The sequence below is a fragment of the Theropithecus gelada genome, chromosome 5 (genome assembly GCF_003255815.1).
Source record: "Theropithecus gelada isolate Dixy chromosome 5, Tgel_1.0, whole genome shotgun sequence".
NCBI classification, from domain to species: Eukaryota; Metazoa; Chordata; class Mammalia; order Primates; family Cercopithecidae; genus Theropithecus; species Theropithecus gelada.
The window spans coordinates 76,273,624-76,286,344 of NC_037672.1; the positions used below are offsets into that span (position 1 = coordinate 76,273,624).

General features: G+C 32.0%; 1 protein-coding gene across 4 annotated transcripts in view; it reads left to right on the top strand.

Moving 5' to 3' along the window:
• Window positions 1-12,721, top strand: part of EPHA5 (EPH receptor A5) — a 343,406-nt gene that overhangs the window by 76,078 nt on the left and 254,607 nt on the right. The window lies entirely within an intron of this gene.

A 12,721-nucleotide genomic window follows, 5' to 3' on the forward strand; every position in this document is an offset into this window, starting at 1 on the left:
TGCAGTGAATGTGTTTTTCTTTTTTATTTCACAGATTGGGATACTTAGGTACAGATAAATTAGGACCATGTTAGTATATAAGGTCAAGAACAGTAATTTATTTATCTTAATCACTTGTATATATGTAGTAATAGTACAGTATCAATGTTTTTAGAGCCATTGTGCATTAGTTAAACGTTTATTTCCCCCCTCAAAATGTTCCTTAATATATTTTATCATATATATGGTAATTATTTAATTTTTGATAGTATTAGAACTAATAACACTTCCTTCTGATAACTGCATTATGATTTAAGAGTTACGTATTTACTATCATTTCTCTATCCCATTATCATAAATAGGCAATATTTAGCCAATTAGAGGAAAAGTCAAACAACAGAAAAGTAGAGAAAAAAGTAGAGATGCATCCATGTTCTAATGAGTTCAATTTATAAATTAGCTGTTTGTTTATTTTGCCCCCTTTTGGGATGCTTGTCTTTTTCTTACTGACCTAGAGGGGTTTCTCACATGATTTAGCATTTCCTCTTACTGACGTGCATTATTGGGACCAAATTTTATCTAATTCTTCTGTGCTCAACATTTAAAGTGCAACACAATCATTTTAAACAGCATTGTTGTTGACTATACCAAGGAGAAATTCTGATATCAGGGTATGGTGCTAGCCAGAGGTTCAATATTTTTCAAAATGTTTCTTAGTTGATTGTTACATGAAACCAGGGTTGACATGTGTTGTAACATTTGAAATTCATGTGTGCTTGGCTTTTGGTGACTAATATGAATTTGCACCCCAAAACCTCACCCGGGGAAGGCCACTGATTTTGATTCTTGAAGGAAAGTTGTGCTTTCTTCTTCCCATTTGAAGGTTATCAGATAAGAGCCTCTTTGTGCTTTCCTTGTGCACATGGGCACTTTTCTTCTCTTTTCTTTTCTTTTCTTTTCTTTTCCTTTCTTCTTTTCTTTTTTCTTTCTTTCTTTTATTTTTTTTTTTTGTTGTTGTTGTTTTTATTTTTTGACTCGGAGTCCTCTTAAAGATGTAGCCAGCTTTTCAAAGTTTCAGATTTTCTGGAGGTCTCCCCACTTGGTACAAGGCTATGGCCTTTTCTCTTGGATTCTGGGACATTAAAATTCAAGTTGTCTTGTTTCCCAGAGCCTGCCTCGTGCCACTGAGCTTGCAGGACCGCCTAGGATATGCTCTGGCACTCAAGGCTCCAGGCTTTGGCTTCCCTTTGTTTCTGCCCTGTGTGGATTGCCATTGCCGACATTTTTAATTTATTAGTTTTAATGGAATTTGTGTTAAAACGAAACATAACAGGAACCTAAAACTGTTATACTTAGTTCAGGATTTTTTTTTGGTGCTTGTACCTGAAGCATTTTCAGGTTTTCTTAGACCTTCACATGGTTGGTACTGAACGCCTTCTGAGAACTCACAAATTCTAAATTTTATAGCTCCCCAGGTATACCATGCCAAATACAAAATGTTTAATTAAAAAGAAATTACTGTGGACTGATAGGAAGATAAAATTTGTGAAATTACTTGACCCCCTCAATACTAAATTCACAGTTTTTTATTAGGTAAAAAATGAAGAATGTTTATGTTTTCCAAAGATACATTTCATTTAAGTTTTACTCAAAACTCATGTTATTTTACTAAATAGTTAATATCTGAAAACATATTAGTTAGGCTATCTGAAAAATTTGGCAAGTAAAGTAACTTTCCTTTGTTAATAAGCATTGTCATTTTAACATTGTAATGAACAGAAGAAAAGCTGTGATTTTTCTTTTCCTCCTTCTGTAAGTAACGTTAGAATTAAAATGATTTACATGATTTAGGAAAAACAATTCCCTCTCCGTCCTTACATTTTTTTTCATCTTTTCTGATCACAATCTCTGAAGCTTTTCTAAAAAAAATAAAATTGAAATGAATTCAGGCAAAGTCTTTTCTTTGAGTCTTTGAGAAAGGAATATGAAATAAAGATATGAGTGAAACTTGGGAACAGAAAACTATTTTTTAAAAATAGTTTTAGCATAAAGACTTCTAAATGATATGATAAAGTTAAATTTGATTTCACCAGTCAACTCAGTAATTATAATTAATTCATGCCGTCTGTATAAAGAAAACAAAAGGCATGAATTTAGAGGTGTTAATACTAGTTACTGCAATAAGATTAATCATATTTCTTCATAGTACTAAAAATGAAGATATAATACAGACATAAATATTGGTCTATTTCGTAATCTCTTCATTACAAAACGTAAGTGCAACACAATGATCCTTCCATGTGGAAAAAGGAAAACTTTTATTTTAGACAGGATAATAATATATTTACTTTTTTAGCACATCTTGCTTCATTACCTTAATAAAAATGTAACATATGAGTTGAAAATTTTATGAAGGTCAGTAAGCTAATAAGGAAAATGAGGTCTGGAGTGGGAAGTTGGGGAAGGGATTAACCTGTCTGATATCACACAACTACCATATTTTAATTTTAGCCTTAAAATCATATATTTTACTTCACACTCTTTGTTTTACTTTTTGACTTTGTACAGTGTAAAACCACACTCCATCACAATGATTGATTTGTAGTTTTAATTGTATATTGCATCAATGATAAACCTGAATAAAAAGTACTGCTACTTCCTAGGTCCATATCTAGGATTAATATGTTAAATATTTTGTGCTTTACCTCTATAGATTTAATTAATGTACCCCCTGGATGGATTAACCTTGAGAAATCTACTTACCCACTATAAAGGGTTGCATAGAAAACTATCTAACTAATAGCAAGTATAGCTTAATTTGTATCTCTGTCTCTCTCTCCAATTTATGCTACTCATAGAAAAGTATGCCTTTTACTGAAATTGTACAATTATTGCCTTTAAATTTAACTCATCCCTTAGTCTAGAAAGACATGACAATTATTATAAGTCAGGAAGGCATGGAATTACCAACCCTGGCATAGTTCTTTTTAGGAAGTGTGTAATTCGCAATAACAGTAAAAAAGTGAATTCTAAGCTATACATGATCTCATAACTGGTTTTCATTACATGAAAATGCTTTTATATCCTTTATTATTTCTTGTCATGCGTGTAGATCACATCTTATCTTTAAATATTTGATTGATTCTCTTTGGTGCTTAAATGCTTTGTCTGCATTTATGGCTGACCAGTAGTGTTTCATCTATAAGAACCAAAGTGATTTGTTGATATGCTTTCATCTTTTCTGAGCTTGAAGATATCATGCTCATTTGAGCACTGTAAAGGTGTAGTTTATAAAAGAAAAGGTAAGGAAAGAAAGAAGAACCACAGTTTGGAGGAAGTAACAATTAGAGCAAATGATAATTTGACTGATGGATAACTCCATTTCTTTGATGGAATTGTTAGCAGGAATCAGACGTGGAGAATGAATGCTGGAAAGTTCCTGCTGTGTGATTGTAAAAGAGAATCGTAATACACTACTCCATATGCATAAGAGCTTTTCCTCTGATGAATTCAAAGTATTTTGAAAGGATTCCATTAGAACATATCTAAAATAAAATAAAATAAATGAGACTATTAAAGTTTTATTTTCCATTCTGTGGGTTGGAAAAGTCATGTGATGTGATTTCACCAGAGCTTCCCATGTTACCCTTAGGCTTCCTTTTCCCACACTACTTTTATGCCTCACAATCTGAAAGCAACATAATTACTTTGTCCTGTGAATGATTTTTAAATATTCACCTATTCCCAATATTTTCCAATGCTAAAAGCTTCTTTTTTTTAGAACGAGACTGACCTGTATTACTTACTTATTTTAAATTCTCTTTAGAAGGTTCTGTGTGTCATCTGTGTTTGCTCTCTTGGTTCAAGCATGATTTAATATGTCAACACCGGTTTGTTTAACTGCATTTGATTGTCTTCCATACTTCACTTAGAGCTAGGCAAGTCGCCTTTCAAGAATGTTGCTGCCCAGATAAATGAAATGTCACAACAGTGAAGACTCCTTGTTTTGTGACAGCAGTGGCTTTCTTTGGCACAGTCAGTGGTTGGAGAGGGAGGTGGGGAGGGAACCTAAACAGTAATAATAGAGCCCATTTAAGTCAGGTTGTGCTCCTCAAGGCCCACACAAACCAGCAGCAATAGAATAATGTAGTTAAATTTGGGGGGAACTTCAGTCTTTATTCAGGTGAAAATGAATTTAAATCCAGAATACTATTATGAACAAGGGTGAAAAAAAAGTCTGTTAGCAGTTTCACCAAATAACACTGAAAGAAATCAAGTTTTAGTTGGATTTCTTTCATACTTCATTACCAGGCCCTGAATGGTTATTGCTCTCAGTACATAATGTTAGAAACCAATTCATGCTAAAAAATGTTTACACTGTCTCCCACAATAAACATACTGATTATGATTTCAAAACCTGGATTAGATTTTAAATATTGGAGGCTCATAAAGCTTAGTACTTGGCACAAAGAAAATCCTCAATACTTGCTAGTTAGATTAAAAGTTTAAAGCAATTTCAAATTTCAATGAGAGATAATCCTAGATAATGTGTTGGGGTCTTTTGTTTGCTTCTGTTTTTGTTTTTGTAGTAGCATTTGTTGATATTGCTGCCACCACTCTGGCCATTGGAGCACTGGAAGATAGGAGCACGCTCAACCTGGTACTGTGGTACTGTCCAACCAGGCCAGCTACTCATGGCAAACCCTTTAAAGACTTAGAAGCTTTCTAAGAGTTGTTGGTATCAGTGCAAGTGTGAACATTTTCATTTCAATTTAAAAGAGAAATAAACCAGACCAACCAGGCATTTGTTAATGATTGAATATATGTTACAGGAATAGAGAGACCATAAATAAAACGCCTTGATCAGGAACTAAGGGTATAAGAAATTAAGCATTCAGGAAGCACAGAATTGGGCGAAAAATCTAACTTCTGGTGAAAATCTGATGAAGGGAAAAGTCTTAGCCGAGGGCAACCTGTCATCATCAAGGGAAAGACCAGCCAGAGTGTTCCCCTGAGCAGACCTCAGGAGAGCATAGTTGTTTTCATCTGCACTTACAGGGAATGGAACGAAAGCTGAGGGGAAAAGGAGCTTGTTCCTAGAAAATACAAAAGTAGGCCAAAGGGAATAGTTTGACTTTCAAGTGCAGTGTAAAAAGCAATAATATACTAGAAATAATAGCGATACCAAGAAATAAGATCTAAGATTCTGAATATCAGAATTGTCAGGATATTTTAACTGGAATGGTAAAACAAGAAGAAGGGTTGACACATTTGCAAAAAGCTGCTATGTGCCTGTACTGTTAAATGTTTTATTCATATTCACTCTTTTAAGCTTGACAACATCCTGCGAGCCACCGTTTCAGGGGCAACTGAAAACTCAGAAGGTTAATTTTACTAAGATCACACAAACTAAAACTAGAAAGTGGCAAATTGACATTTGAACCCAGTGTGTTTGTTTCAAAGTCTGTACCTTTTTACTACATGTTCTGCAATAAAATGCATTTGAAATTCATTTAATGATGTCACCTCAACTTAGATCACCTGTAAGCTTAATCCATTGTTTGTAGGAGCTGCACTAGAGTGCACATGAGAGGGCGGCACCCCAGAAAGACACAGGAGCCACCAGAGTTGTCTTTACAGAAGAGAGATTCGGATCCTATTTTCAGACCTCAGACTGAGGAAAAGGAAAAGTAGCTAGAAAGGAAGAAAATGTAGTAGCAGGAAGATGGAACAAACAAGCAAAGCAAGACTGAGTGAGCAAAGCAAAGAATGCATAAGAACGTCTAGGATTCTGAAGCTCTTATCTGAGACAATAGAGGCCCTATAATTAGGCTCTATGAATAGTCAGGAACCGAACTAGACTTTTTAACATATTTCCTATGGGAACATCCAGATGGGGGTCAGGGCACCTTTTGGCATAAGCTCAACATACATGTTGTAGTTGAGGGAGAGATTGTGTCCATGGGTTAAAAGTTCTCAATCCATTTCTGAACTTTTGGTTTGTACATTCTTGGACACATAAGCTGCTTTGTGTTACTTGTCTGCTCCTGTAAATAGTACAGGATTTTTTTAAACATGTTTTGGCCTTTGGAGTATTAATTGTCATTTGTATTCAAGTTTTGTTTTGTTTGTTGTTTTTGTTTTGTTTGGAGGTGTGGTATGGAAGCAGTAAAACAAAACTGTACTGTATAAAATAAGGGAGGAGACTTTGTCAGGATTCTGAGGTGGGAGCATCCTTTGTACCTCATGGACCTAGTTGGATCTTTAGATTTTTCATTTCCACAATAAAGAAGCTAAAGGATTCTTCATCTCCCCACCAACTCTGAAATTACACATTTAGCAGGTACAAGGTTTCTGACTGGAGGAGACTTTCAGTTTGAAGTGTTTTCCTGTCATTCTTGATGGTGGGAAGTTGAAAAGAAGCAGAACACAAAACAAAACAAAGACAATTAAAAGCAAAAGCAGAAATAAAAAATATCTTTATAAGCAAAATAGTACAATGAAAATAATTGCCACTTCTCTGATGATTGATCTAAATGAATCCATCATGATGATAATGAAGACAAATGTCCTTGTGTTCTAATGGGTACAACAGAACTGTTTTGGAAAAAAGAAAATTCACATCCATGCATTCTCTCACCCAGCTGCATGCCAGGTCTGTAGAAAAGAATTTAATCCTCACAATAACTTTACCAGATATATACTGTTGTTTTTATTCTATAATTGGAAATAAATGAGGTTAATGTAGATTACATATGATTTCCAAGAACCCTGAGTTAGTAGTTAGCTTCAAATACAGCTTTAGCTTTGAAAGAAAAAAAAAAAAAAAAAAAAACTCACTGGGATTTCTAACATTTTAGAATAAAACACATATTAGTTTTTAATTTAAAAAGTAGATAAAGCTTAATTACCACAATGACAGGTGAAGAAATGTATAGTAAAAGGGCAAATATATAGAGTATTGTAGCACTGACCTGAAGAAAAATAATAACTGCTACCTGTTTTGAAAAATCAAAATCAAAGACAACTATTTGCTAATAATTGTACGAAAAGAAGATATAAAAAGAACTAATTCTACTCATATGACTATGTATATTTATATATGGCATCAGTAATATGAAAATAAATCACAATGAACTGAAGATTATCTAATTATTGCATAACTTGAATATGTGACTAAATTTTAGTGGGGAAAGTTTTATTCAATTGAGTATAGTTAAGAGATTGCTAATATATGATCAATTTGAAGTAGAAAAGATGGTTTCATATTATTCAAAATAACATATGTGCAATCAAATGCTGTTAATATTTACTGAGACTTTCTCATTACTTATTTAATTAAATAATTCAATAATTAAGGAGAATTTCACTGCAAATCCCATTTCCCTAAGTGTGCCCTCTCTCTTCCTCTTCCTTATTTCTTTCCCTCATTTTCCTTTTCTCCTATTTTCCTTTTTGTCTTTATTTTTAGAAGACATTCCAAAAATGATTACTTTTGTATTTCTCAGTGTATTTGATGTAGAAAACAAAGTAAAGCTGCAGGTATTTTTTTCCAGTTTTATATTATAAATATTACTAATTGTATAATAAGTCTTGAAAAGGAGTAAATGTCCATACTGCTGTAGAAAAATATATGCTCCTTTTCTTTCTTTTGTGTAAATTGTTTCTAATTCATCATTTTAAATGCTTCTTAGAGCTCGTAGATTTATAAGCACTGATTACAACAGCTGTTTCATGTTTTCTCTATATAGAGATACACAGCTAAATGTAACTGTAATCTCCAATAATCTTCAGATTTTCTTGTTTTGTTTAATTTTGTTTTGTTTTTCCTAAATAAGTCTTCTTGCTTTATTCTTGGAAACAAAAAGATGTTGTTTTATTTGTATCCTGCCATTTCAGCTTGTCTACTAATAAAGTTAACATATCCTGTTTCAACTCTCAAAAGCACTAACTACTTTAGCTCTTAAGGTCAATTAAAACGGTAGTGTTGGATCCTGAAAACCTCTGAGTTTCAACTCCTAGGTAAGATTTAAAACCTGGTTGTTTCTGATTTTTTTTCTTTTCTTCAATTCTTACTACTTTTTTCTAAAGTTACTTTATTTTGTGTTGTTTTGATTTCTTCTACTTACACGCTGTTTTAATCTGCTTTTTTTCTCCTCCCTTATAAATTTTCTGTAATATAAATTCATTCAATTTGTTTATAGCAAAGTCTATATATCACACACTATTCTAAGCAATCATATTTATTATGTAATTGGATCCAGACACACAGACACAGACACACACACATACACACACAAACACGCACACACACACATACATATACATGCATGCATGCAGGTAGTGAAAAACAGAGAGGTAATGAAGATAACAGTTAGTAAGTACTGGAGCTGGAGGAAAGCCTAGGCCATGTCTTCCAGGGTCTCTCTGCTCTTCACTACTACGTCATTCTGGTCATAGAGAGAACAGCCTGTCCTCTCGCCTAATTTTTTCTCAATTTTCTCACCAAGGCATTTAAAAAAAAAAACAGTTAAAAATAAAAAAGAAGGCTGTATATATAATAATTATACGAGTGACAAATGAGTAATTAAATAGGAAGATTTTTAAAAATATTTTCATAAGTTCTTTTGATTAAAAATCTCAAGAACACTTAGGCACTTGATCCTTTTATCTTGTAAAAAGAGACTCATTCAAATACAAAATATTTCCATTAAAAATTTACATGTACACAAACTCTAAAAGTTAACAAAAATTGTTATGTACTAAAATAGTAACATTGTCATTTAAAATGTGTTAATATTAAAGGTATTAGAGACACTTTTCTAATAGGTATTCAATTTTTGTTCATACTGGTTCCTCTTGTTTGCTGTGCTATTTTTAAATATGTCATAAAGGAAAAGTTGATATGTTTAGGTTATGCTTTGTCACATTGGAGTATTTTTGGGGGTTGAGGGGGCTGTGTCATGCCACTCAAAAAATCCAAAAAGGTCTTTATTGTCAAGTTCATTCAAGAGAATTTTGGAAAAGAAATTTGAAATATTATTTTGTATTTTAAAAATATATTAAATTATTATTTGAATTCCATAGTTAAGACATTAAAGATTGGCATTTTCAATTAAGATATATTTTCTCAGACATCAGTATTACTGTCCATCCAACAGTGATTTAGTCACAGAAGAGGAGCACATTATAGTTTGAAGAAATTGATGAGTTTCTGTTTGAAGGAAATATTTTCATTACAGGTTTTGTTGATACCTTATCCATATTATTGATTTTATTATTTTAAGGAAAAGAATAACTCTTAGGTATATGAATGGAAAAATTGGATATAAATTGAAGAGATTTATAAGTCTAGTAGAATTGATCATGTGTTAAAAGTTTTAGCTAACTTTTTTCAAATTGGTTATTAACATATATTATTTTACAATTTATTTATACTTAGCATATTACATATATATTACATATATAGTTTGTAAACATATTTTAAATAAATTTAATTTAATGTTTAATAATTTAATGAACCAGTATATACATTTGCAAATAAGAATATATAAACCTATTGTATGTATACATTTAGTCTACTTTTTGGGAAACGAATAATGTCAAACAATAGAATTTCTTTTTCATGATTTTATGTGAAAAACAATAACAAAGGTATCTTTCTTTTTTAACAAAATCAAATTTTACGTATTCTGAAGGGTGATAACCACGAGCCATAGGGAAAAGTACCAGACTACATTCAAATTAGCCTTATTGTTCTGTAATATCTTCTTGGAGTACAAGGTTAATTAGTACCATAGGCGATATGCATTATTCATCATTGCAATCAGTCTTTTATTCTGTGGGGTCTTTATCAACTACAAATTGTTGTGTTTCTTGTAACAGAACCTTGATAAACTATTGTCATATTTAATTTTACTGAATTTTATTGGTGATATATAAATTAATTCGTGTACTTTAAATATTCCGAAGATGCCATTCCAATCTAGAAAACTACACAGTAAGATTAAAGATGAATGTCCTCCTCTTTGATAGGAAAACATGAATTTTCAAGGTAATGAACATAGATTATTTAATAATGTTTGTGTTCAGTGGCAAGAGTTTCTCATTAAATGTTGATTTTAAAATTTTCTTTCTATATTATTAATTTTCTCTCTTCTTAGAATATAAACTCTCTAAGAGCAGGAATTTTATATATTTTGTCCGTGATTTATCAGAGCAGATAGACCTGGTTTATACTTTAAACATATTATTAAATGAATTTAATGAACAACTATGTACATTTGCAAGTAAGAATATATGCCTATTGTCTAACAGTTTAATAAGACTTCAATTGTAGATTAAAAACAAAAAAAACTTGTCTCAATTCTAGTTTTTGTATTTCTCCTCCTCTTATTTAAAAGAGACAAAGATATAAGAAAGCAAATGTGGAGGTAATGTCAATTGCAATACAGAAATGATTATCTATTGTGTAATTCTAAGTTGTAGAATCAAATGATAGCCAACCAGCAAGAATTCCAATGGTCATTTTCCTTTATTTTATACCTTTGCAGACTTTTGAGTAAATACATGTAAATTGGCAAATTTCTTCTTTACCTCTTTTTTTCAGAAATCACATAATTAAAATTGCACACACACAACACAGCTGCAAGTAAGTTGCAAGAGATATTGGAATTCAATTTTTTTCCTCTTTCCTCAGAGAATATACAAGTTACTTTCATAGACATCTGTAACCTTCACTCATCTGGAGAAGAGTTATCAGAAAATTTCAACTTTAGGAAAGCACTTCAGTTTATTTCTTTTTGATAATTTGACCATATTTTTTTCATAGAGTAAGGTAAGGAATACTTCATGTGTTTTTTTTTTTTTCCCAATTGCTAGTCCCTTTTAGTGTCCAAGCAAAAATGATTGAGTCTTTGCCATCCAGAGGAAAAGAAGGTATTTTGTGAGCAAAGAATACCTGACTTTGCTTATGTGATGCACAGTTTCCCTTTTCATAGTTCAGATCTAAAATTTAAAATGGAATGTTATACAAGGTATAGTTAAAAATACCTACTCCCTTGTCTCAGTCTAAGAATGGAATTGTGGTATCTGGAAAATTAGTCACAAATTGTTTGTCAAATGGAAATTTTTATACGCTTCTATGGTATCACAGTAACAGTGCTGGTTTCAAGCTATTAAATTATTTTTTTCCTTCAGAACATACTGAGGAGTTCCTTTTATTTATTTATTTATTCCTAAAATATCCAGACATGTTTATTACAACCCAGTTTTTGAGGGATTGAGGAGGAGGGCCATTTCTATGCGCTTCATAGTGTCTACAGCAAAACAAGCAAACCAACAAAAACAAAAGATGTTGAAAGGTGCTCACACACATAGAAATGTTCACATTATTAAAACATGAATACTTCCTGCCTTTTCAGTTAAACTTTGTTAACATAAATTAATTTACTAGAATTCCAAATGTCTATGTGTAAAGAATTACAAATAAAACATAATTAAAACTCTTGAACAGTTACCTCATGACTTTAGCATATAAACCCAGTTATTGCCCATTTAGAAACCTTCCATTAAATTGGTACTGAAGAGTTTTCATGTCAATAAGTTAACTAGTTCAAGGCTATATTTTATTTAAGGAAGTAAAGTGCACTGAAGACATTTCTAACTCAAAACCTGGTAACTGTTAAGATAAAACAAGAATTTAAAATGTCCCTATGGCTGGTATATTTTAAGATTCATTACCTTTAGTTAACATAATCTATATAACATTGTCAAGTGAAAAAATATTAGGTTAAGTTTCAAAGAACCCAGATTGATAAATAAGGACCCATGTTTCAAATACCACCTCTACCAGAAATAGACCATTTTGGGTAAATCACTTTGCTTGCTAAGACTTCAGTAGGTTAGTCTTTAAAATAAGAGATTGACTTTGTAGGAGATGTAAAAATAATTTACCCTCTAATCTTTTGAGTTCTTAGCTGAGACTCTTGTAACAAAAGACAGATTAACAAGAAGAAAAAAGCAAACAGAAGTTTATTAACATGTTATGTGAAAGATACACAAGAAAAAAACTGAGTAAATCTAAAAGAGATGCTTAAAACTCTGGCATATAGAGTATCTTCAACAAAGAACAATATGCTTTTAGAGAAGTGACAAGACAAAGGAAAAGGACCCGAATAACTAGAGGAGCAAATTGTCGTAGGCTAAATGAATGGGGGAACAAATGAGAGATAAAGGCTAGTTAGTAAAGTGTGTTATTTAGATTCCTTCGTGCCGTGTCCAGGCTGAAAAGGGTCTGAAGTCTTTTATGCTCAACTTTTGTGCTCTTTGGGGACAGGGGAGGAGGGACATCTTTGTAAATTTAAGTCCTAATTTTAGTCAAATAGGGGAAGAGCAGAGGGCTTATGTTTTATTTTATTTGATATATGTTTCATATTATTTACCTTCAACACAAAATAATCGTTATGCCAAAGTGGCATAGTTTTTCATGAAATATTCTACTATCCTTGAATTTAGTATCATGTTTTTCAAAATGGATTTTCTGAACATAGTCTTCAGTCACTGAAGATCATCATTGGAGGGACTGCATTTTATATTTTAACTTCCACAAAAATCTAAAAAGTAATATATTTTATGTCTGAGTACTAGACAAATATGCAGTTTCTTTAGATCTGCTCTTGCTTTGTTTCCAAGTAACACTGTATTCAGATTCCGTTAGCTTAAATACTATCTATTCAGAGTA